Source organism: Brachyhypopomus gauderio, unplaced genomic scaffold, assembly GCF_052324685.1.
Source record: "Brachyhypopomus gauderio isolate BG-103 unplaced genomic scaffold, BGAUD_0.2 sc65, whole genome shotgun sequence".
Taxonomy (NCBI): Eukaryota; Metazoa; Chordata; class Actinopteri; order Gymnotiformes; family Hypopomidae; genus Brachyhypopomus; species Brachyhypopomus gauderio.
This window is the reverse complement of record NW_027506886.1, coordinates 309,687-331,298: the sequence shown is the minus strand read 5'-3', so window position 1 is coordinate 331,298 and position 21,612 is coordinate 309,687. Positions and strand designations below refer to the sequence as shown.

The 21,612-nt window shown below is 45.3% G+C and overlaps 1 long non-coding RNA gene and 2 pseudogenes across 9 annotated transcripts in view; 1 reads left to right on the top strand and 2 right to left on the bottom strand.

The window, feature by feature from the left end:
- The window catches only part of LOC143490375 (uncharacterized), a 63,898-nt gene extending 47,214 nt beyond the window's left edge, over positions 1-16,684 (top strand). For 7 of the 9 annotated variants that reach the window (XR_013124951.1, XR_013124950.1, XR_013124948.1 and 4 more), the window contains 4 exons: positions 2,021-2,133; positions 2,287-2,384; positions 7,472-7,638; positions 15,020-16,684. This is a non-coding gene — a long non-coding RNA (uncharacterized LOC143490375). The remainder of the gene's footprint in view (positions 1-2,020; positions 2,134-2,286; positions 2,385-7,471; positions 7,639-15,019) is intronic. The other 2 variants (XR_013124952.1, XR_013124946.1) reach the window with 2 other exon arrangements.
- LOC143490382 (polyadenylate-binding protein 1A pseudogene) lies at positions 11,018-11,863 on the bottom strand (annotated as a pseudogene).
- A 910-nt stretch (positions 16,685-17,594) lies between the features above and the next one.
- On the bottom strand, positions 17,595-21,496 carry LOC143490313 (uncharacterized; annotated as a pseudogene).
- Positions 21,497-21,612: the final 116 nt, after the last annotated feature.

The following is a 21,612-nucleotide window of genomic DNA, read 5'->3' as shown; positions in this document are numbered from 1 at the left end:
CGCTGCACAAGTTTAGATGAAGAAATTAAAGAAATAAATCAAGAGAAACATAACCTGTATACCTTTATGTTGTATGAGAGGTTACATAAGTTTTTACGATGATCGAAAGGCTTGACTGGATCCAAGTCTTGTCTGTGAACACTGCTGTGTGAGTGTTCATTTTTCATAATGTGCTGACATGTTTTAATTGAAGCTATCTGCTTATTGTACTTTTAAACGTCCCAAGGCAGATTTTGTCTGAAGTTCAAAGCTGCAGTTCGGAAACACGATACAATTTTGAGTTAAATATAGCCGTCATGTCCTACGGACTACAGGGTTCACCGGGTCCTTCGGGGCTTTGGGGCCCTTTGGTACGGTAGCTCTGGCCAAGACGTATCTCGGTGTCAGTTCACAGAGCGTGGAGTCTGCAGTTTTGGGTGGGGTATGCAAGAACGCCCTAATCCAAGAACAGATTGCACCTAATTCAAGGCAGATTTCTTAGCATAGCGATGGAATTTGGCCAAACAGAACCAGTCACAATGCTTTGTTTAGAACTCAATGTGCTGATGCAAAGGAAAACTATGGTATGGTGAATATAAATGTAAGTACAAGGAACTGCAGGCATCTGGTCTTAAACTGACCTCCTTGGTTTCCTACTTAATATTTTTAACGGCGAGACTCCAGTTCTCAGCGTGAAGACTTCAGGAAAGAAGTCACTGTTCTGAAACTAATTCAGAAATCCGCGGTGTCCTTCCAGCTGGTTTTGGGGGCACAGATTGGTCAGCAAAAATGGAGAATAAAACCGCGGGGCATTGTTCAAAAAACAATTTCCATATAATTTGAAGTACCGATTTAGGAGTGTTGTAAGGAAACAGTATTTGGCATAGTGCCACTTATCACCACATCAAAGTGGTGTACTCATTCCTATGTTTCAGAATCAGTGCAGGACCTATATGGTCCGCATGTGCCGTGCCTGGTGATTGTCTTAAGATAAAAATCTCAGCGTCTACAGGCGGTGTTCTGTAAACAAACTCGGAGTGGAAAACACCACTGCACCTAAAAACGCCCTTACAAGAAGAGTTCTGCAACTGCAGAACTATATGTGTACTACTCCAAATATTACATTTCTAACAGAGTTCCTGTATTTAGTGCTTCCACTTTTAAATCTGACTTGATCCACAGAGAAGCATCAGCATGAGAAAAATGCGGCCAATCTGTCGTCTCCTGTCAGTTTTGCCCAGCTGCTGTTGTCCCGGCTGTGTATTTTCTTTACGTGATTGACGCAAAGCCTTGCGGTGGTTCTTGGTCTCGCGTATTCGCTGTGCGCGCCGAGTGTTTTTAAGGTCCCGCGGGAAAGTCATTTTAAACGCGTGGCTCTTCCTTCCCCCTCTCGTTACTGCGCTCTCTTACCCTTCGCTCGCTCCGCGGGGACCCGGGAAGACCGCGGACGGGATGAAAGGACCGGACTCATACCACCCACAGCGCGCGGGTGCGGGCGCGGGAGCGAGCGCGTTCTTCTTGCAGCGGCAGGTTCCAAGCAGAGTGCGACCGTGTCGCTTGTTCAGAATCATGTTACAAGAAGGAGGGGGGGTCCACTGTTTATCAGCGCCCAATCACAGAAAAATGTTATTCACCACCTAATATGAGATCCCCTTCAGAGAATTAGTTAAAGGGACATCATATGTAGTATTTTCTTGAAGTGCGTATTATGGCATTTCACGTTAACTGACATTCAGTTGGTTAGCAAAAAAAAACTTATGATATGGTTTAAAGTATAGAAAAAAACATAACAATTGTTAAAAATCATGCAAACGTTTTTCCAGCACCTAATCACTTAATTGTTTTTAAAATCTACTGTTGTCTGTCATATTTCCGTTCATCTTGATTACAACTGACTTGGGTTTCTTTACTTTTGATTTATTTAGGTTTTCACTTGCGTTCTACACTCCGGGCAAAACATCTGCATTTGACTGGCATGTGCTAATGTAAACATATATTTCTTTTTCCGTGTTCTGGCTTCTGCTTGGAATATGGGCATCAGTGCAATTATTTCCAGGCGGAATTTGTTCAAAATGGCCTCCAGGACGTCTGCTGTCACACAGCCGTGGGAAGACATGATAACAAGCAGCTGAGTACTGGAGCTCTCCATCACTGGTGAGAGGGACCTGCCTGCACTACGTCTGAAAACCCTATAAGATGTATAGCGTTGCGTAATGTTTTGAGTCCAGTTTCAACATGGAATCATTAGTAGGTAAACTTTATATTGCAAAGCACTGATATTGACTCCTGGTTCTATGGGCTCTGCAGGACTGGACATTCACACTTCATGCTCTCCCACATCTGATGCGCTTGGTCCTCAACTGTAGGAGAAGCGAGTATACCACTGAAGCGCTCCACCTGCTTATGTGAGTATTTCTGGTAATCATGCCCTCTGCTGGAAAGGAATTTCTAATTCATACCTTTTTTTGTCCCAAGAAAATATGTGTCACAACTAAATGAAGAAGTTCCCAAAGGGCAAGTGGGTGTTTGACATTCTTTTAACAGGGCCGATACAAACTATACTGCGAAAATCCACATTCTAATCATATGCCAGCCACCTGAGTCACCAACATTTCTCAAACCTTTATTTTTTAACCATTTCCCTTTTCGTGACCTCTACACTGGTACACTGCGTCCAAAAGTGGTCTGGGCCAGGTAGAGGCTGATCTATACTCCTAAATCAGCCTCTCTTTTACCCCAGAAGTTGTTGTTGTGGGGACCTTGGTTATTTTCAGCTGAGGCTCGAAGGGCCCCCGACCTGATGATTACTGGAACAAGAACGGCGTTCGGTATGAGAGTTCTGTGATTGCAACCTTACAAAAGAACAAAGCCAACGCGTGATGGAGCCAGGTCTGATGGGTATCTGCAAGGCAGGGAGCTTTGGAGAAATAGAAGCGTCTGCAAGCTCTTGGGTCATGTGTTCCATGCTGGTGGTCCTCATGTGGATGTTGGTGAACTGTTGTGATGTGTCAGGCTGGAGTTTTCTCTGGTTGAGCGGAGTCCACACGTTTGCCTGCCAAATCTTTAGGTCTGGCCCTTGCATGCTAACCTTTGCATGAAAAGGGTCATGTTCTTATTTTCCTTCTCGTAGACTCCATCCTCAGTGATGAAGCAGGTGGTTGCTCAGTGCTTCACGAACCCCTCGCCCCAGTCGCCAGACGGAAAAGTAGCGGCTGATTGATGTCAGGATATGCGTTTAAACGTTTTGAAGGCTTGCATACCAAAATGGACCAAAAATGCAAAACTCTAATAAAGAATCCATTTCAAATGTCATTCTAACATCATAATCAACAACTGAATATATCAGCAGCTGTTCCCAATCAAAGCCTCCCCCCCATTCTTAAAGACTTTTGCTCAGTTCAGTCAGTTCTGGCTGGATGTCTCTCAACAGTGCGGCTGTGCAGCACCTATAGCAGGTTTCAGGGGTTCCCAATGCAGGATGGAGCTTCATCATCCAGCACAGACGGCTGGAGGCAAGCGGGCCTGGAAGCTGGTTACTCCAGATGTGTTTCGCTTGCCAGCGATACGCACACACACAAAAACATGCGGTGACATATGTAAACACGCTGACACACACAAACAAGCAAGCCCATGGCACCATGCGAACGCCTCCTTTTCAGGGAAGGGGCAAGGGTGGGGGGGGGGGGGGGGGGGGCGCATTCCCCAGGAAGTTTACGGTTTTTCTTCTTCCTCCTTGCTTCCTCTCTCCACTGATTTCAGCTGATTGCTGGTGGACTGGGACATGTGATAAGAAGCAGAGGAGAAGGGAGCCCACCAACCCTCACAGTGCTGGGCTACATCACAGCTATTGGCTCATGGCTTTCTGTAAAAGGATAATTCTGGGTTTAGTCCATTTTTCAGATATTTTAAGAAACAAAATCATAGTGGAAAAAACACTGTGTCTCATGTCTCATGTTCATATTTTTAAATACATTAATTTGATGGTAATATAATTGTAGAATTTCCTAGCATTGCATAAGCATTAAATATACAAATATTAAAATCTCATCACAAGCATCCAGGTTAATAATGATAATCTATGTCCAAAAGAGGATGGTGTTTTCTACTGGCATACATTCATTATCAAAGCCGAATACTCTTCATGTTCTAAAGTATGTTCTGAATGTGTTGTTAGAAGACAGTACTGTTCTACCCTCATGACATGTGTTTGTATGTCTGATGAGGTTCAAGCATAGCTCCTTACCTTCGTCTAACCCCTGATCTCGTCCCTGTGTGAAGCAGCCTTAGATATAGGTACCTGGGTGCTGTCAGGTTTGGGAGATAACATCGCCACCTGTTCTGAGCTGAGCTACAAATCTGTTAACATGCCTCGGTTTATGAATGTGTCTGATTCTGTTGTTAGGAGGGCTGGACCACAGCTGAGGGGCCACAGAAAACTCCTCTCTGCTCACTCAATGTATTTAAGTGATGTAATATAGAACAATATTGTTAACACACACTAGTGTAAGACATATAAAGAGTGCCATACATAATCAAATCAAAATAAAAACACTAAACAAATACACTTGATGTAAAACTTTATGAAATCTGGGATCCAGGCAAACATCATCAATGGCCTTCTGACTCACCTGATCTAAGCAGCAATGCAGGTTTAGGGGTCTTAGAGAGTTCCTTTGCCCCTGGAGACTTTACATGTTCAAAAGCAATCCCAATATGCATAGCTCAAGACTCGACTGAAGGCAAAGTGTAAGCTAAATCAATTAAATTAGTATCTGATATGAATATACCGGTCCTTTATTATGTCGGACCTCTGTGCACATACTGCCCTATAAATATGCAAATAGCTAGACATGCTCAGATCTTTATTCCTAATAGGTCTTTATTCCTAAGTAACATACACATAGAGAGATGTGGATTAGTAAAACCCACATGTCCCATGTGAAAGGTGAGAAACACAATTGTTGCTTGTCACCTCTGAGATGGCTTTATTCCCATTCTCAGAACTGTGTTGAAACTTGGCCACAGTGTCTTGAAATGAGAGAGAGCTGACCAGATGTTCTGGGCTATGTCATGCAGTCCGGGCTTTCTCATGGGTCTCTGGCTATAGGAGAGGGTGAGAAGGTTCAGGTGGTTATGGACACGGATGGGCCAATGTTGGCTTAAGACGGTTATTTGAGAGAAGCAAAATCAAAACACCCATGATCTTGTGAGAGAACGAGAGAAAAGTCTGCCTTCAATTTTCCGCCTGGCTGATTTCTGTGTTGCTTCACGCTGAAGTGTGCATTACCTCTTTTGACTAGGAAAAGAAACCACAAATCGTAGACCTGTTGAGAAGTCATTTTTGAAGCTGTTCTAAAGGTGCTACTCTAGAACGACAAACTACTGATGGTGTTCAGTACCTCAGTGATGCTTCATTTCAGTAGGTAAAAATGCAGCCAAGCCATTGTGCTGGATGAGCAGGAAAAAAAATGCACTTCAAACTTTTGCGGAAAATGTGTTTTATATGTGTGTATGTCTAGAGGCCTCAGATGCCAAACTGCACATCGGAATGCCAGCATTTAATCAGATCACAAAAACACATTGCTGTGGTTTACTCCATCAACCATCTCCTTCATTCTATGCTGCAGTCAAACACAGAGGCATGTGCACACACACACACACACACACACACACACACAAACAAAATTGTGTCTCTTACGTTAGCAACAGTGAGTATGGACCATCATCAATCAATGGTCACATCCATCACACCTACTCTTCCCTGAAACGGACATATTTTAAGTAGTATCACATTTCTGAATGTGTCAGAGGTGTGGTCATGGTAACGGCACACCGGGAGCTTCTAGTCTGCACATTTCATTTAAGTTCTGCAGCGTAGTGTGAGTAATTCAAGCTTCAGCAGAGATAGTGCAGGAAGCTACCCACCCAGGTATTCCCCAATCATTTGCATCCAACCAGCTGATTGGACCCAGATGTGCTCTGTCAGTGTGTCACGTGACATTAGCAAAGTCACATGACTCGGTTGCCATCTTGGGCAGCACCGTACGAAGAATTCCTTAGCAAAAACCCTGTCACATGTCCACCACCTTGTTTATGAGAGAAGTGTGTCGCAAGATGTGGCGATTTGGTAGATTTTTATAATCCCTATAGTGTCTCATCTTTGCATTTACATAGCTTCTATTTGCTGGGTCACACTTACCCATGGATAACACCATGGACAGTAATCATGATTAACATCCATTTAATCATGCCCATTCTACTCAGGATCAGCTGTACTATGAGGCCGTCTCTACTCGGAGGGTAAACTCGGCTTTACTGCCCCGCAGCCATGCCCAAGAGGCCCCCCGTCAGTGGAGATATCCACTCTACTTATCTCCCAACCCTAAACATGCATACAAGATGGCTTACTTCAAAGAGATAGAGAAAAAGACCACGGCGGGGAAAATGGGTTTTATGAAATAGTAGAATAAAGGCACACTGGATCTAGTACAAGTATCGGTGTCACTGAGGGATGAACAGTGGAGACAGAACCCCTTTAGTACCACTGGCCCACACATCTGTCTGTTGTCATTTCCTCCCTCCCAAAGTGTTAAGATGCGGTTAGGAGTGTCTGTGACCCCGGAGACTGTTGTGAACTCAAACATCTAATATTGAAGGACTGTCGGATTACATGGCCCTCTGTACCTGCTTCCTTTTAATTAACACAAAGTCTCCTTTCACTCACTTCAAAAGCCAAAGTTTTGGGTCACTTTGGCATGGCTAAGTGTGCTCCTCTTAACATAACAGTTGACCTTTGTGTTCTCTGTAAGTTTTACAGAACTGAATTAAGATAAAGGACAGTATACAGACCCATAGTGCACAATACAGAGCCATTGTTTAGGCTCATGCAATGGCATGAGAAACACTGGTAGAGTTAGTAACAGGTCTATTTTAGTGTTGGAGTCTAAAGTGTTGTTAGATTTTAAATGCTTGCAGAAAACTTGGTTCATTTGGGCTCAGACCTCAGTATTCAAAAGCAGAACATCCACATGAATGTAATGTACACCCCCAACAAACATAATACTTAACTTGCCTTAGTATCTACAGTAAAAAGCATGAAAATAAATAATAGGTCTTAATATGTAGTGCTTGAGGCTGGTGATGTCAAGATAGTTTGGAAAGGAGAAGAGAGGCTCTGCCAGATACAAGCTGAAAATCTGTACCATGTCGCCCCCTAGCGTCTGCCTTAACGACCATGTATGGGCGCTGGGTACTTAAAAACCTTAATCCAGCACCCAGCATGTTATACACGGGTGCTCAATAAAGTGGTATTAAGGTGGTAAGCATGATCCTAATCATAAACCATGACCATTACCTTAACTTGCAAATATGATTTATTCTATTTCTCTTAGGTCTCCGCCCACCTGTATATGGCATCAAAACAAATGGCACATCTGTACCCGAACTCAACAACCACAAAGGATTTATGGAAAAACATATTTTTTTTACACAGGACATTCTGGACAGCAAAGCCATACTGCACTCGAATTGAGCTGGCGACGAGCGTTTATCTTCTGGTGACCTTCACATCCTGTGAAGCAGAGACGTGGCCATGATTTCTGGAATGATGTGCACAACAGCACAATTTATGGGCGCAAGTTAAAGGCTGAAGTCCCGGGCGTGAGTAAGAGCGGCCGTGGTCGCGTCTCATTTCTTATGATAACAGTATGTTAAAATGAGACAAATGTGAGCAAGTTGAATGAACACACAGCGCATTTGTGATAAGGGTTTCATTAGAGTTTGTCTCGTGTTTTAGAAGCCCAGGCATGTTATCTTTAACACGCTGTCAATATATTTGACATAAACTGTAGTTTATAAGACTCCATTAAGAATTATGAATTATTTTTTTATGAAAAAAATGTGCTATAGGCAGATATGTGGTGTAAATTGTTATTTTATTGTTTTTTCCCTGTCATTCACACTTCCTGGCTTACACTACATATTGTTTACCAGGGCCAAGAGAATCTCCTTCATCCATTCACTCATTTGTCACCCGTAGCACTGTAATTATTCAGAACGTATTTAAGCTATTTACATTTGTATTAATTATAGCTCATAGAGCTATTTGTTTCTCTCATATTCCCAAACTTCAGCGGTGGCAGGCTGGATTAACAAACAATCATGTTGATATGCATCTAAGCAACCATGGAAGCGAGAGCTGCTTTTTTTTAAAGAATGTCTGGATTGGCAATTTAGTTTCTCTTTCCCATGGTATAAATAACTATTTGTGCAATTGGTTGCAGTTTCAGTAATCCGGAGTATGAACAACATCTGAGTCACAGTGTTTGTGCACACATTTAGACTAAGTAGCGGTCATTACACTTGACGGTTGCTGCGACTTTATCTTCATCTGTGTTGTTTTACTGGGTTTCCTCAACATTTACGAGAACATTTGGGGTCAAAGTGTAACAGAATAAATTATTTAATAAGGAAAGTTGTGTGGAATTCACAGGAACTTCTAAATATGACTGTTTTAGGAACTGTTCATTTGAGCTTCCATCAAATCCCCATTTTTAAAATTGTAGCTCCCCCTTGTGGACTGGATCGTGGCTACATTACAACTAAAATAAACAGTGACCACGTGCTAGATATACTTGTATCTCGGTGTTAGTGAATTGTTTTTCTTTGAGTGCGCAAATCCAGTTTGGTAGTATTTCAATTTCAATTACTCAATTTCAATTTCAACTAGCAAATAGCCGTCTTGGTGTAGGTGAAACATTAAATAGCACTTGTCATAAAGACGTTTTAATCTTTAATACTCTTTAATCTAATTTCTTATTATACTATAGTACTAACTCACCTGAAATATTCTTACTTCAGTGCACTGTAGTAACAAAGACTGTTTAGCGAGCTGTTAAAAGTACGCTACTAGCATACATTGTATATGTTTTGCATCTGCCTGTGAAGTGTTGAGGGGTGCTCTCCGTGTTTCTTAGGTCTGTATTTTCTGGTTTCTAGTATTCCAATCATTTCTCCTACTCCGTCGTCAGCTCACCAACCAATAGCATGAATGCTTGCAACTTACGGCCCAAACTATTTATTATAAAATATCTTGCTTGTTTTTAACCGGCTAGGTCCATTTACACCCTTTCATTGAGGACTCTCTCGCCAGCGACCTCTGGCTTTCAGTTTAGATATAACGGAAGGAATAGGAAGCAGACAGGATCCTCGTGAACAGGTTTTGTGCTGAATTCTGACTCCCCTCTTTTACACACGCATATAGACGCTACAGATGACATTCGGCAGTATAATTTCCGCAGGCATTGTGTTGGCATCACCAAAATCACACTCCCCTTATTAAAATAACCCTTGTTGAATGTAGAGACATGTGCTTCGTATGGAATAGCCTACACATCCAGATAAGTCACAAAAAAAAAAAGTTAATATAACCAGACATTTAAATCCTGTGAGTTACAGTGATTACAACTTAGTTTTACTCTAATTTTGTGCTCACTAGATATTTAGACATAATACTGCTGTAATACTGCGAAGTAGTGGTCAGAAATGAAGTTTGGTATAGGCAGTGTGTATTTTATTTAAAATATTTAACACCATTGAGTCAGTGTGTCTTTTAGCCATTTGCTGTGATGGAGAATTAAAGTCTAGCTCTTATTTATGCATAGAAAGGTAAGTTGCGAATATAATCTGTAGCGTCTTATATGCGCAGATAAACGAGGGGAGTCGGAATTGGGCGACCCAGGCCCTGCCTCTCCTCTCAAGGCCTGTGTGCATGTCGTCATTACATCAATGGTTTTCTGGTTTTGGTCCCTCATGCCGTCAAGATTGCAGCTTTTCCACCTATTTTGATTTGTAAGCCCAGTCATGACCCCACTTCACTTAGTGGTGTTAGGCTTCACTGTTATATAGTCATATTTAAGTTCCAATTCTGTTGTCCCAGTGCTTCTAATTCTACTACCACCTCCCTGGTTCATGTGTTGAACCTCGACTTTTAAAACTCTTGCTGAATAAGAATTTTCTTAAACACAGAAAAACCTGAAATTATGCTAGTAGACTCCAAATCCCAAGTCTCCATATTACCCAGTTTTGCTATTAAAATTCAAAGTGTGACTTGTTAAATCCACCCAAGGACCCTAGGCAACCTTGATTCTATGCTCGAGTTCTGTTCTGAGTGTCTCTAGAGGTCCGTATCGCCTGCCTCACACACTCTGCTTTCTCTCATCTCAACAATATTACCCATCTTCACCCTTCTCTAAGTGTTCATGTTCATGCCTTCATCTGTTATTGACTATCGTAATTGCGTCTTTGTAGGTCTTCCTCCCAACAATCTGAACAGATTTCAGTACATTAAAAACTTCGCCGACACAGACAGGGAGGTGTGCTCATATTCCTCCTGCTACCTCCTGAATCAGTTACGCTGGTTTACCATCTCATAATTTATTAAAAATCAAATCCTCTTTCTTACATTCAATGGTCTGCATGTTCCTGTTTATCTGTCTGCACTCTTTCATCTGTAGAACCATCTTAGATCTTCTGGAATACTAGGTTGTCTTCTACATGTGTGGCAGTATATTTAGTGCTGATACACAGAGACTAAGGGACACCTCCACCCCTCCATCTCTCCTGGAGGGTTCCTCTGCTACACCTGTCACATTCATTCAGCACTATTCTACATTCTCTGCTACTTTCTCTACTTATTCTACTTTCCTTCTCCTTCTACCTCCTGGGTTTTATGCTAAGTCATCCTGGGTATGCTATGTAAATGTCAGAAACAAATAAATAAACAAAGAACTCATTTGCATCTATTTTAATTGTGCAATATTTTTGAACATTTGACAACAGTTTATTAACTAAAACTGGAATTCTACATAATAGTTCATCGATCACAACAATACTAATAATCGTGAATATAATGATTTGTAATGTATGCACCAAATCCTTCGATTTCGATACATGAAAGGTATATTTTCTGCCCTTACAACATAAATATATATAACATTATATAACTTTTTCTCTCTTTTTTTTGGAGCAAGCAATCAGTTCAGGAATCTTCACAATGCTGACACAGCATGGTCTGCAGGGCGACGCGCTGGCTGGACATCACATGGGGCACCTGGGAGGTCGGCCGGACGGCGCCAAATGTCTGTGGTCTGGGCACAGACGGCCTTATGGTGGCAGGCATGTTCTGGAAGTGCTGAGGTCTAACGCCCTGCGTGGTCCAGCGTGGACTGGGTCGGAGCTGGGCCAGCTGGTTAGTCGGGTAGTACGCAGTTCTGTTCTGGGCCTGCGGAATGGCGGCCATGAAGTGTCCGGAGGGCGGGGCGTGCTGGTAAGGGTTGAGCGCGTGGTTGGGCACGGCGCGCACACTGGCCAGGCGCAGCATGTACTGGTTGGTGAGGTGGGCCTGCCTCTCCTCCTTGCGCTGTGCCAGGGCCACGTAGAGCGGCTTGGTGGCCACGATGCGCTCGTTCATCTCGTCTATGGCCTTCTGAGCATCTCGTCTATGGTCTGCGTTGCCATATTTGCTGAAGACCTCCTTCAGTTTTTCATCACCCATGTCTTCGCCAAAGTTTTCGATGTATATATTGGTGAACTCCTTGGCCCTGGCCCGAGCTCTGCCTCGCGCTCTTCGCGAGATTTGAAACGCCCCTTAAACACTTTTCTGTCATTGAGCAACATGCCGTTCAATTTCTCAATGGCTCTTTCGGCTGCCTCCTGCGTGTCAAAGTGCACAAAGCCGTACCCTTTTGAACCATTCTCATCACAAACCACCTTGCAGGACAAGATGTTGCCAAAGGCAGAGAAAGTGTCATAAAGGGCCATATTGTCAATTGACTTGAGACCACATGATGCGCACAGGTCTCCCCTTGATCACATCAAAGTTCATGGTGTCCAACCAGTGACGGTATATATAATGGACGGTACGTCACCGTTGACTCCCATTGTGAACTTTTGAAGCCACCAAGATGGCCGCACGGACACCGCCATCTTGGATGCGCTTGCGCAGTAGATGAAAATTGGAGCCAGAGCATGCGCATTAGAACCGGTAGGCAGGACAGTATCTCCGCCTGAGACCGTATCTCCGCCCCAACTTTCGTTAGGATATGCCCACCAGTATAGACACTTTTGACGTTTTACAAAATAAACAAAGGTAAAAGGTTTTAATACTGCTGTCGAGAGTTTTGCTGTAGAGAGTTTTGCTGTTGAGCGCGTTCACGTTTGAGCGTTTGGTATTAGATGCCAACCAACGCAGCTATTAACTGTCAATCACCTTACCGCCACACCCCTCGTCCGGCCCGTTCACTTACAATTTCCGAGAAATTTATGGGAATGGGCGGGGTTAAAAGTTGTACTGCATCCAGCCACTAGAGGGCAGTGGACACACGGAGGCTTCACTTTCACTCGTGTCGTCCAGTCCACTTATATATACGGTCTCTGTATCCAACGCACACTCAGCGTCTGCGGGTTGTTTGAAGTTACATTTACATTTACGGCATTTAGCAGACGCTCTTATCCAGAGCGACTTACAAAAGTGCTAAGTGTTTAGTCAGAATATGCATCTCTATCTAGTATAAACAGGTTTGAGTCCAAACTACTCGAGCTCAAGCACTGCCATAAACAGTTGCCAGTGCTGATACCTAGAAATAAGACAACAAAATATAAGATTAAACATAGAGCACTACCTACAAGACTACATTAGCAAGTGTTCCCAGAGATAAAGTGCAATTACGATTTAAACCAATGCTTTAGTAGATTAGTGCTTATAAGTGCTTTACAAAGAGATGGGTCTTCAGTCTGCGTTTGAAAACCGTGAGAGAGTTCGCTCTTCGGATAGCCAGTGGAAGTTCGTTCCACCATCTGGGAGCCAGGACAGAGAAGCATCTTGTTCCGTGTCTTCCATAAATCTTGAGGGATGGCGGGTCAAGCCGAGCCGTAATTGAAGCGCGAAGCGCGACTCTTGACCATTGCCATAAGGTATGAAGGAGCTGGTCCATTTTTGGCTTTGTAGGCAAGCATCAGAATTTTAAACTGTATGCGAGCAGCCACGGGAAGCCAGTGAAGGGAGCGCAGCAGTGGAGTGACATGAGTGAACTTGGGTAGATTGAAGACAAGCCTTGCTGCTGCATTCTGGATCAGTTGCAAGGGCCTGATGGCCTGCAGAGGAAGACCAGCCAGGAGAGAGTTGCAGTAGTCGAGCCTTGAAATGACAAGAGACTGGACAAGCACCTGGGAGGCCTCCTGAGAGAGGAAGGGTCAGATACGTCGGATGTTGTAGAGAAAGTATCTGCATGACCGAGTCAGGTTTGTAATATGGGCAGAGAATGACAACTGGTCATCCAGAGTCACCCCAAGGTTTCTTGCATCTTTAGATGGAACAATCAAAGAGTTCTCGAATGAGATGGCAAGATCCTGCTGAGGACCTGTAGCTCCAGGTATGAACAGCAGCTCAGTCTTGCTGGGATTGAGCTTTAGATGATGAGCTGCCATCCATTAAGAGATGTCAGTCAGACATGCAGAGATACGGCTGCAAACCTGAGTATCAGATGGTGGGAAGGAAAGCATTAGTTGAGTGTCATCAGCATAGCAGTGGTACGAGAAACCATGAGAGGTAATTACATCACCAAGAGAATGGGTGTAGAGTGAAAAGAGGAGAGGACCTAGCACTGAGCCTTGAGGGACACCAGTAAGGAGCCTGCAAGGAGCAGATGTAGACCCTCTCCATGTTACCTGGTAAGAACGTCTCTCTAGATAGGACTCAAACCACTTCCATGCAGAGCCCGCGATACCCAGGTCAGCGAGGACAGATAGGAGGATCTTGTGGTTCACCGTATCGAAAGCTACAGAGAGGTCCAGAAGGATCAGAACCGATGACAATTTGGATGCTCTTGCAGTCTGGAGCTTCTCAGTCACCGCTATGAGGGCCGTTTCTGTTGAGTGTGCTGGTTTGAAGCCCGACTGGTTGGGGTCCTGGAGCAGGTTCTGAGTGAGAAAGAGAGACAGTTGGTTGTATACAGCACGCTCAAGAATTTTTGATAGGTAAGAAAGGAGTGATACCGGTCGGTAGTTGCAGACATCTGAGCTGTCCAGGGTGGGCTTCTTCAGAATTGGGACCACTCTGGCAGTCTTGAATGCAGCTGGGACCTGGCCTGATGACAAGGAGCTGTTCATGATGAACATGATGAAGGGTAACAGATCCATGGAGACTGTCTGGAAGAGTGTGGATGGAATGGGATCCAGTGGTTAACGTAGTTAACGAAGGCGTAGTCCAGGGCCAGGGAGCGCCGGGTGATCTTGTCTCGGCACACAGGATGGCTCCGGCGAGCCTGAACGTCTCGTACAGCACGGCCTCGGTCTCGTCCTGGTGGAGGTCCCCGACGTACAGCGAGGCCATCGCATAACTAGGGGCGCTGGGGTTCATCTTGACTCCGGTCACGGTCAAGGTCATTTAGCGAACCGAGTTCCGAGGAATTTACGAGGCCTCTAGTTGGGCCTGTTGCTAACGCCACTAACTCCACAGCAACGCGTCGTTCGTTAGCTGCGCTGCTGGGTCTCCGCCATAAACCCAGTTCAGTTGGCGTCGTTCAGATCCTGCGTCACACAGCACTAACAGCCGGGGTTCCGGCCAACATAAATATGCTTTTGACAGTATGTGAGTGCTTTTTTTTAAAATATAACATTTGCAGGGTTGCCAACTCTCACACATTGAGCGTGAGACACACGCATTTGATCCACATCTATGATTCAATGAGTTACTAGTTCGCTCTGGCGCCAACCACTGGCGATCGATTGCGATATAATACTTTAATTTAATAATTTGTGTCCATTTCGTTCATCGCCATACCCCCCCCAGGTTCAAATCTCACTCCAAGCGATCTTGAAAAGTTGGCAACCCTGCATGCTGTCACAAAGCAGCTTTACAATCATATGGGTCCAGATCCCTAATCCCTAACCCTAACCTCACACACAGAACAAAGAACCGTAGTCGGTGTGGCATAGTACACGCTGGTTTCTGTTTATTTGAATCTTTCCATTCATGTTGCAGCAGAGGTGACAGTCCTCAGTCCTCCAGAGGAGAGCAGAGCCGACGGCAGAAGAAGGGAAGAGCAGCAGCAGCGGAGGGAGGGGACACTGGGACTGGAGCTCTGGACCATTAGGGCTCCAAGTTCCACTCATTACTGCACCTTCACATCTGTGCAGATGTGTGAGGACATGATCTGTACTGTAATAATGCCATATTAATGCTGTCTTAGTAGAAGTTATGGGGAGGTCAGCACCATTAAACACACACACACACACACCTAATGAAACAACAGTCAGACCATGGAGTGAAGAAAGATCAACCAGTCCAGAGAAAGAAAGCAAGACAGAGAGAATGAGAAAGAAAGAATTAATGAAAGGGGAAGGAAAATCAAATCATAAATATTTGTATTACTGTCCTCGTTGTAGAGGCACTTGATGCCGTCAAAGTACTCGTCTACGTCCATCTGCTCTTGGCCGACGGCATCCTCCGGCAAGACAACACGCTGGTCCCAAAGAACACACCATCTCCCTCAATGAGATGGACAGAGACCAGACTAGGCTGCTGGAGATCTAGTCCATTTTGGTTCATCAAACCAAAGGTCAGAGCAGCAGTCTAGGTGCCTTCAAATAAGGAGCGCTGAGTTTCAGGATGTTTAGAGATTAAAAATGTATTCTTATGGTAAAACAGTCAGGGAGGTGTTTACCAAGGGGTTTGGTTTGGTGTGTGTGTGTGTGAGAGAGAGAGAGAGAGAGAGAGAGAGAGAGAGAGAGAGATAAAGGACTGGTTTTACAGTCCCAAGCATAGGCGTGCAGACATAGACATCAGGTGGTAAAAGCACCACCAACTCTGCCCTTTATCAACAAAAGTGCCATTTAAAAACTTTTTTTTTTAATTATTAATATTATTAACATTGTACTGAGGTCGGTTTGATCTTTTGAAAACCTGAGCGATTAAAAACAATGCCCTGGAATGAGCCACCACCTTGCACACACCCGACCTCTCTCTTCCTTTAACACCAGATGCACTGCAGCAGCAGTTCAGGTCAGCGAGTGGAAGGAAGCGTCTTCAGCACAGCACACACGCTCACAGATAGACTTCTTCTCCCGTCCCCACCAGCCAGGTCACATACACATCAAGTAAAATCGTACCGTTTGCCCTCTAAGCCCAATGTGAAATCATTTTCTTGTGCAGTAAAATGTCTCATACAGCACCAAACTACTAAGCATTTTTAGCCGACTGGTCACCTGATAAACTAGTCGCTCTAGCCCAGATCATTGATGGATAACGTACAAATAATTAATACAAATAATTAAGGTAGAGTTAGCAAATCTATGTGTTTTCTGTTGTATGGGTTTTATTAGGCAACAAAAATTAACACATTCATTTGTGAAAGAAGAAACGGGAAGTTCCCCATTACCTGTGAAAAATGCCCATCTGCATTCGTGTAATGAAAACTCTCAGTAGCTTATAACTCCTTCTCCTACTTTTTGGTCTTTTTACTGTCTTAATTGTAGGCCTATATTGATTTACTAATTGCAAAATATATGCAACAAGGCCGGCAGAAAGTGGAGGGTAAACAGAAGTTAACTGAAGGACTTAACAATGACTGTATATAGTTAATATTGGATATGGATTTTATCAGTTGGCGGTGTGACTTTTTTCCATTGAAAACTCACGTTTAGAAAATGTTACAAATAAAAGTCAAATTTCATTAAACATGTGCGTATAATTTTTTTTATAATGAAGTGTTCCGTGTGTGCTAAAAAGCACCCTTTTCCCCCCTGAGCACTTGCCCCCCAAAATGTCTGTGCACGCCACTGGTCCTAAGGATACAATGAGTTTTTTGCAGCAGGTCAAGTCAAGTCAAATTTATTTATATACTTATTATATTATATATATCAGGGGTCACCATTTTTACACGATTTTTACAACACATGTTGCCACAAAGCAGCTTTACAATCGTATGGGTACAGATACCTAATGAGCAAGCCAAAGGCGACAGTGGCAAGGAAAAACACCCTATGATGTTGAGGATTAGGAAGAAACCTCGGGAGGACCAAGACACAAAAGGGAACCCATCCTCCATTGGGCGGCCCATTAGAACAAGTCCGTATTTGTGGACAAAAGGTGGTTCTACAGTTATAGTTAAGGTTCTTGTTCCCCGGCCAATTAGTCACAGTCCCTTCAGTGTAGATGGTGAGCCTCAGGTAGGAGCTAGCATCAGCATGTCCTCTTGCAGCAATGGCACATCCAACCCTGGCATCAGTACATCCACCGGCAAGCCAGACCATCTCCCAGGTGCCTGTAGGTGCTTGCATGCAGTCATCTTGGGTAGAAGCATACAAAAAGATAGGCAATATAAACTGAGTGTGGGGAAATCAATTTAAACCACCATTGATTTAAACGTACAAAGCTCACGTGCCAGTGATTAGCATGTGGCTCTGGCAGGCTTATCTATAGCAGCATAACTAAAGGGAGGGGTTCGGAAGTGACCACAGTCATGAGGGCTCACTGAGTCATTGTCACTAGAGTGATGCCATGACACAGCTGGATGACAGCATCAACATATCAGATTACCAGAAATCTCAACGTCTGGGGCCCCCCGAGCCCCACACCTTACAAGGACAATATTAATTGAAGGCTTGATTAAATAGGTGAGTCTTAAGTCAATCTTAAGATTTAAAGATTATCACTGTGTCAGAAACTCAGATTGGAGCTGGAAGGGTATTCCATAACTGAGGGGCTTTAAAGGAGAAAGCTCTGCCTCCGGCTGTAGTCTTACAAATTTTTGGAACTAGGAGAAATCCAGCATTTTGGGAGCGCAAAGAGCGAGATGGGTTAACAATGAGAGTGAACCAATCAGGGCAAAGTGTCTCCAGCTGCATTGTGACGAGGGGAAATGCAGTGCAGCAGCTTCTGGGTAAGGAGTGCCAGGTGCTGGGACCGGTTCAAACCAGATAAGCCACTGCTCTGCGGCACTGCTTTACAGCTGAATACCATTGCATGAAACTAGAGAGAGAAAGAGAGAGAGAATATGTCTCAGCACTTTAATAGGGAACTATGTTGCTAGGACAGACAGTACACTTTTCAACTCATCCTGACTTGCAGTTCCACTTTACACCCTAACCTTTATTGTCAGTGCTGGTCCTGATGAATCACAAGTGAGGACACAGGAGAAAACACAGTCTTCGTGGTCCTGATCTATTCATTGTTTTGACACAATCCTCCTTGTGACATCACTTCCATGTCTGCATGACTGGTGGCACGGGAGTACGAGAAACCGCTTTCCCAAGTGTGTGTGCGCGTTCAGAGACACTCACGATGTGAAGGAACTCGAATGGCGTGGCAGTGTGCAGGTCCCAACGGAGTTCATCCAGAACGATCCTCTCCATCCTCAAGATCTCAGAGGAAGTACAGCCACACTCGCTGCTGTTGATCAGCTCTCTCAGAGTGGGGAGTCTCTACACACACACACACACACACACACACACACACACACACACCCACACACACAACACAAAGCTTGACGTCATGTTTCTCCTGGGTGTGTGGTCTAATGTGTTGTGTAAAGGGTCTGTGCAGTGCTAGAGTGGGCACACACACACACACACACACAGCCGTCTGTCTGTGCGGTGCTTGCCCTGGGTGACTCAGTCGGGTGGCCTCAGAGCAACTCACCTCGTCCTCCTAACTGGTTCTGGCAGCCAAGAACAAACAGGTGATGGCAATGCAGCGCAAGTACTTAGGACGCGCCTGTGGGGAGAGTGAGTGAGTGTGAGTATGTGAGTGGTACAGGGGGATAACATATATGCAGCCTTGCTTACATGACTGGTTACCAAGTCTTCCACTGCTGAACTGGAGGCCTACATGTTGCACAGCTGGGAACTGAACCTGGAGCACATCTTTGCATGTTCATCCCCCCACCCTTACTTCCTTCATTCACTTCCTGCTCTGCTGACCAATAGCGTGTGAACAGGGAGCTGCGGGGAGACACTGTCAGGCTTTATTCAAATGCGCCTGTGGTCACATGATCTGGACAGATGGCAGTTTCTCAACCTCCACCAACATGCCGGTGGAGCAGGCTGCAGAGAAACCATCCACCCAAGACCGAGAACCTCCGTCAGGCTGCAGAGGAACCATCCACCCAAGACCGAGAACCTCCGTCACTCCCGTACACAGAGCACAAGCACAATGGAACCTAATCCTTTAAACTGAAGCTGTGGTCAGCTTGAGCGTCCGCTGGAACTGCTCCATCTCTACATGTCTCAACAGTATTCTTGCACTAATAATCACGGTACAGAATCCAAATATTCATATGTACCATGTCATTATCACTCATCACTACATAATGTAAAACAACACGTTGCCAGGTGACATCTACCCACATTGTTTTAAAGGAAAACTGAAAGTATCTTATTGATATTCACCTTAAAAAGGAACACTTAGAAAGTAATCAACATATTTGTAAAAAAAAGAAAATGTCACACAGCAAGTGCGTCCCCGGACAACCAGCCCGAGAATGATTTGAGAACGAAAGCTCTCCTCCAAATCGCACACTTACGTCTCGATGACAGAGGCAAGGTCAGCGAGGGCCTAGTACACGGCCACCCTTCCAGGACTGTGTGGAGGGTACACAAATCTTTAAACGCTCACCTTCTGAACTGAAACTGCACAAGGATGCAGAACCACACCTGCCATCTCACGTGTGACGTGTGATTGCCAGCAGAAGTCAGACGTGACAAAGCAAAGCCCGTGAATCAGTCTAGGAATGATGACATCAGGGATGATGACATCAAAGGCGAGTGTTGCAGGCAGCTCTGTGGAAATGCATAGAGCTCTCATGACTGTATCCTCACCACGGCTCGCCCACCAGCTTCCAGCACTGAGCGGTCATAGCGTTTACTTTTAACAGTGCGGTATTTGGGCGATACTCTTATCCAGAAGTGCTTTGTGTTGTCAACGACATATCGATGTCAGTATAGACAGGCTGGAACACAATTCTGCCCCAACAATCAGGCTAAAGGTGACAGAGGAAGGTTGTTTGCTCGGTTGTGATTCTTGTACTACAGCGATATTGTAGTACTGTATGCTGTCTACCTCTGGCCTTTGTACAAATGAAAGTTTTCCAGAGCAACATGGTGGGGTATTAATGAAGAACAGCAAACAGGAGGTCCACCATCGGCTTTGGGATGGCCCGGCCATACCTTAACGGTGGAGAGGAAGCGGTCAAGGATGGAGCAGAGGGTTTCTGGGTAGAGCTGCAAGCGGCGGTGGACGTCAGCAAGCCATCGCACTGCCTCGTCACGCAGGCCAGGGGAGATGTCCGCAACCTGAGGGTCATAAAGACGCTGCGTTAAGAAGATGCAGATAACTCAATGTGTGGGTGTCTGGTACATTATCAGGTTCCAAGAGGTAGGGTAAGGGTAGGAGTTGTGAAAAAAGGTGGCATATTATGTAAATGTATTATGTAAAACAAAATGTATTTCATTAATGAACTAATTAGAATACTGCGTTTTCAATACAATATAACATGAATAAAAATAAAGGATTTTACACTCCTTAACACACTTAATATGTCATACAATGAGGCCCGGACTCTGATCACACACAAATTATTCCACAGCTAATGAGAGGGCACGTGGTCGTCCAACATCCGCTCACCTGGCTGGAGGGTTTTTTTGGCACGTAGACCTTCCACAGCTTGGCTTCCCTAGAAGACTCTGAGCTGAGGTTTGCGTTTGAACAACGCAGCGAACAACCAGTGTCTCTTCACCGTTGCAGCAGATGGGGCGGCTGCCCCTGCACTACCCTTCGATGCCCTCTGGGGGGCACCAAGCAGCTCGAGCAGCTCCCAGTCCCTGTTTTTCTCAAGGTACTGCCACTCCTTTTGCCACTGTAGTCCCACGTTGTAGCCCTGAACTTCTGCACAAGCAGGCGGAGCATTTTACTGTGGCCGTGGAGGGCGGCCAGATGGAGGGGCCACCACGTCCAACCGCAGGCCTGCCTTGCTCACGCTGTACCACAGCGTGTTGAGGACGCGCTGGTCCCGGTGCGTGGCGATCCAGTGCAGGACGGTGTAGCCCGACACAATGTCCCGCTTGGCCAGCAGGGTCAGGTCATCACGGAAGAGCGAGTAGACGTCGGCCCAGGTGCCCGCACCTGCCTTGGCAAACCACTCGTGTTCACATGGCTCTCGGGGCACCCGAGGGTGCCTGGGGCCGGGGGAAGTGGAGTCGTGCGTCAGACTGCGGGTGGAACCGGCGGAGGAGAGGCCGTCGAGGGGGCTCTGGGTGCGGACAGACAAGGCGCATTGGTCGCTTAGGAACGCCTGAGGCGGGCCTCCCGGTCTGCCTGGTCCAGGTCCACCCCCAGGCTCTGGCACATGCAGTTCTGGGAAAGCCTGTGGGCGACCGGGATGGGTGGTGGTGTGTGGCCAGCAGGGGGCGCCCGTGTCTCCTGGTCCATGAGGTCCCCGGTGGAGCAGTGCCAGGGCGCCATGCCAATTCTTACTGTGCGTGATTTACAGTAGTGTGGTGCACAACCGGTGTGACGCGCTTCTAGTACGTCAGAGGTGCTTGACTCTGGTAACGTTATTCTGAGGGGGCAAAGACAGC